Source organism: Entelurus aequoreus, linkage group LG13 (genome assembly GCF_033978785.1).
Source record: "Entelurus aequoreus isolate RoL-2023_Sb linkage group LG13, RoL_Eaeq_v1.1, whole genome shotgun sequence".
NCBI classification, from domain to species: domain Eukaryota; kingdom Metazoa; phylum Chordata; class Actinopteri; order Syngnathiformes; family Syngnathidae; genus Entelurus; species Entelurus aequoreus.
The window spans coordinates 46788902-46793683 of NC_084743.1; the positions used below are offsets into that span (position 1 = coordinate 46788902).

Here is a 4782-nt window from a genome sequence, read left to right on the forward strand (position 1 = left end):
AAAAAAGTATGAAAATGGTTTCACATTAGTCAAAAAGTGCAAACATTTTTTTTATAATGGGGTGACTCAAAATAAAATTCTGCTTAGAGCTCTATTTTAATAAGGGGAAATCCTGTGTACTATGCTATTATTTTTTTGGGACAGATGCACCACACAGTATCGCTGTTACTAAACCCTATAGTGTGACCCTAATTTCAAGAATCACCATAAAGTGTGGTACACACCATTATAGGCAAGGCTGTCCAAAGAACAGCCAGTGGGCCATTTGCATTTTTAATTATTTTTTTTTTATTCCTGCAGTAAATTATAATGAAAATAACACAGCCTCCATTAGAACATTATGAATAGAAACCAACCTAATCTAAATGGTGAAATTCCACCACCAAACAAAAAATGGCCGACTACCTGAGCACAGCACAGGAACACCACAGGGTTTGTTTCCTGGGTTTTGCATGTCATGTTGAACATTGTGTGCTTAATTGGACACCCCGGTGTGCTTAACCCACACTGAAATATACTACTTTTTCACACATGTATATATAGTCAGAAGCAGGGACATGCAATCAGGGTAGGCAGGTGAGGAGGAACATCATGTGTCCTGATGGGAAAAAAAACAACAAAAAACACCCAAATAATAAAACAGTAAAATAAATATCAATAGTTGTCCATTAAACTGTGTTATAAATGTATTTTCTGTATGATTGGAATTGCTTTTTAACATTTACTTGAGTAAAAAACACAAAATTTGCATATTCGGGACAGATTTCATTTCCCAATGGCCCACGGCTAAAAACTATTTATAAATCTGTTTGTCCTGCTTTTGTGTAATTACAATCTATATCCTGATGGCAGAATGTTGGACAAGTGCTGACCAGGGTGAGAGCTGTCTGCCAGGATTTTCTTTGCTCTGCCAAGACAGCGAGAGCAAGCAATGTCCTCTATGGAGGGCAGAGAGTGGCCGATCATCTTCTCCGCTGTCCGGGTCAACAGCTGCAGAGCCTTCCTGTCTGCAGCAGACCAGGCAGCAAAAGTGTGTGTTTCAAAAACGTGTGTGTGTTTGAAAGAGAAAGAGGAAAAGGGCGTGGCTTATTGCAGGTCTGCTTGCACAATGTCGCAAAATGATGTTAGCAAATATATTTTTTACACTATGAATTTCTAGTTTGTACACTGTATAATCTACAGCCAGTTTAATGTTTTTAATGCAAGTGTGACATCATTATGTTGGATAATCAGACAAAAGAGAAGCTGGAGGCTGAGGTCCAAAACCAGCTGTGATAAAATGAGTTATGAATTTTTTTTTGTTTTTACTGTGCTAGCATGTTAAATGTTAGCTTAATATCAGTAAAGTTATGTTACAAAAAAGTAAATGAGAGCAAAATTATGATGCAAATGTTTTTTAAGTTTTTTTGCTTTTTTTTTTTTTTGATTGCAAAAAAAGACACATTTCTCTCCACGGTACATGGGAAGAATCCAAATAAGCTTGGATAAAAATTATTTTGCTTAAATAAAGCATATTAATTTATAAGTGTATTCCAGTGCTTTTTGTGTGCTTCAAGGTGGGCCGAATCAAAAAGTTGATGCCATAACATTAAGAAAAAAAAGCACATGCTACAGAATGCTAGCACAGGGGTTAGTGTGTGTGCCTCACAATATGAAGGTATTGGGTCTGATCTCGTGACTGTGGGTTCCCTCCGGTTACTCCGGCTTTCTCCCACCCCCAAAGACATGCATCTGGGGATAGGTTGATTGGCAACACTAAATTGGCCCTAGTGTGTGAATGTGAGTGTGAATGTTGTCTGTCTATTTGTGTTGGCCCTGCGATGAGGTGGCGACTTGTCCAGGGCTTTCCGCCTAAGTGCAGCACCCCCTGTGACCCCGAGAGGGACATGCGGTAGAGAATGGGTGGATGCTACAAAATGCAATAGAAGGCAGAATCAGTTTTTGTGGTGACTCAGTGGAATCAATCAAATGAATACAAAGCAATAAGAAAATTCAATTTAAAAATAAATATTTAAATAATGTTTTTGATTCGTACAACAGGGAGGAAGAAAAATAGCTACAAGATGTAATTTATTTATACTAGTGCTGTTAAATGATCAACATTCACTTGCTTGCATAATTCAAATAAACTTTTTGTTTTATCCCAATATTTGCACACCATTTTTTGTCAGAACGTAACACAGGAATTTATTTTTAATGTTTTACATGCACTTGAAAATTGGCCAACAGTTTTAATCATCAGGCTTTTTTTAAGGGAAGCTAGTATTTTCTTACATATTGGTACCTATTGTTGTGTATTTATGGTCTGCATAAGTCCCGAAAATTTGAAATCAAACCGCGGAGGCATTGCAGGGATATTTATAAAACAATCTTGCCTTTCATCATACTTTCTCCCAACGATATGTTTGGAATTTGCTCCATTTGTGACGTCTGCCGATCTCTCCATACAACGAGTCCGCCTTTTTAATTCATGCAGGAGCGTTTGTAGTCCAAAACGTGTCCATGATGAAACCCAATGAAGGAAAAAGCTGTTGGTTGCTTTAACCGGCACTAATCACTATACTTTCAGCCTCATCCAAAGTAAAAAGTGCCTTAATTTTTACTTATATGATTTGTAGCATTGTGCCTACAACTGTGAAGAAGTCGCTCCGGGTGTGTTCAAATCACTTTGATGAGTTCTGCTTCACAAACCTGCACTATAGTATAAAGATGGATTTTCTGAAAAACTGATTTTAATGGCGGGCTTAGTGCCTGCTATTTATGGGAATGTAGAAGACAATGAAATGGTAAGTAGTAACAGTAAGTTAGAATGTTAGAAATGTTAGCTCGATATGTTGTGTAGCTAGCTTAGCCTTCTAATGTAACACAACAGCATCACCGTCCTCCGGCAAAATAAAGAACGAGTTTCCCAAAAAATCATTTGAATTGGATGAGTGCTGACTGTGTTTGTCAATGGACGAGTAAGTATAAAGTAATATAATCCGTTAAGACGTCAGCAATGTAGCTCGTAGCGTAGCTATAGCTTCTAGCCTATTGTTTACAAGGGGCCGTAGCAGCAGTGCAGTGGAATTATTAACATGACATAAAATAAAAAATATTTTTATTGTCTATTGCTTGTATTCCGAAATGTGACTTTTCCGGAAAGTGAAAAAGCTGTGGTGGTCAACCAAGCCAAGATGGCTGTTGTGCAGCAAACAGAGTGCAAACTATCTGAGTACACAAGGGGCGTAGCTCTTCCTGCAAAAAGCGGATACGAGCAAAAAAATCTAACTATTCAATAGAAAACAATATTTGTCGGAGGTATCAAGGCTTATACGTCAATGGAGACATGTCGAACAATCTTGTGCTCCAGACATCATTCTACAAAACAGATGCAAACTTGGAAAAGCATTAAGGTCTACAAGTTCTTTGTGTGTGGCTGGGTCAAGAAAATTGGTATCAAGACTCTACCGGACAAATCATGCATCGTTTTTGCACGGGCAAGGTTGCATTTCATGATTTAACTTTGCATCTACAGTCATGTTTGTTGCCTTTTTGCTGTTGCACGCGCCATTTGCAAGTACACAATTGTTTCCCCATCTTTACCAAACTATACCTATACATCTAAATGTTGTGTATGTGGTGAAAGCTTCATTCATGACTGCTGCCTTTGGTAAAAGCTTAACTCTTCTAGGTTTTATTCACATTTTATTTATTTTATTTAGACTCGCCAAGTTGGTGCTTTACGAAACACTCGTAGCAAAATGATCACTTTAAACTTTTGCATTCTATGGCTCTGCTCCCTTGGACTGGAGTGAGTGTTGCTTTTCTCGTCATCTCTCGTAAAATCTTGCACTGTTCTTCCCTCTTCAGGAACTCTAAAGAAACCTTAATCCTTTTTGCGATTTCAACAGTTAGTACTACCGAAAATAATGCAAGCATAGGCCATTTTTCTTCGAGAAAGGCTAAATGGCGCCTTGTAGCGGGCCGTGCTTTTCCCACCTAGGCCTTCAGTGATGTCCTGTGTCCAATGATTACCTCTCAGAATACCATCATTTATGTCACCACATGACCATTGCTGGAGAAATACTATAGAGAAACACATTTACGCACTACTGGGCATTGAATCACCACATCAACGCTGTACAAAACGGGTTATTTTCTGGCACATTTAAAACTTAATAAACCCGCATCAGCAATTAAAACATATCTTACTGTCAAAATTAAAACGGCAAAAAATATATTAAACATGAAAAAAAAAATCATAAAATATCTGAACTCACGAGCTTCCGAGGTTGGCCGACATCGTCTTACAAGATGTAGTTTTTCTTTAAATATCCTTTTTGAAAATGGCCTTGCAAATATATGTGTTGTCTTGTCTAATCATAAAAGATGCAGACGAGGCGTGTTGGCTGAGTTCCTAAAGTTTACTCCACAGCGTGCTCATCAAAAACATCCAGCTGCCGGCATGTCTACATTAAACAACCTAAACGGGGCTACTGCCCATGCTCTTCACTACTGTGGCATGCTGGGTAATGGACTTCTTATGTTACCTGGCTCATAACATCACTATATATATGCCTTTGGCCAGCTACAAGGCCTTACTGTCAACAACTCGTGATCTGATTGGCTATCGCAACTGTCTGTCAAAAGTTTGTGTCCGTACACTTACAGTGCACGGACGCCTGCATTGTTGATTCTGAAGGCCCCGGCAGATTTGGTACAGCATGGCAACAAAAGCTATCTGAATTCTGATTGGATAAAAACTCTATAACCTAAAAACAACAGCGCTGGAAGGACATG

The 4782-nt window shown here is 38.5% G+C and overlaps 1 long non-coding RNA gene across 1 annotated transcript in view; it reads left to right on the forward strand.

Moving 5' to 3' along the window:
* LOC133663454 (uncharacterized) overlaps window positions 1-987 on the forward strand; it is a 56342-nt gene extending 55355 nt beyond the window's left edge. The window contains exon 4 of the long non-coding RNA XR_009828354.1: window positions 853-987. This is a non-coding gene — a long non-coding RNA (uncharacterized LOC133663454). The remainder of the gene's footprint in view (window positions 1-852) is intronic.
* The last annotated feature ends 3795 nt before the right edge of the window (window positions 988-4782 follow it).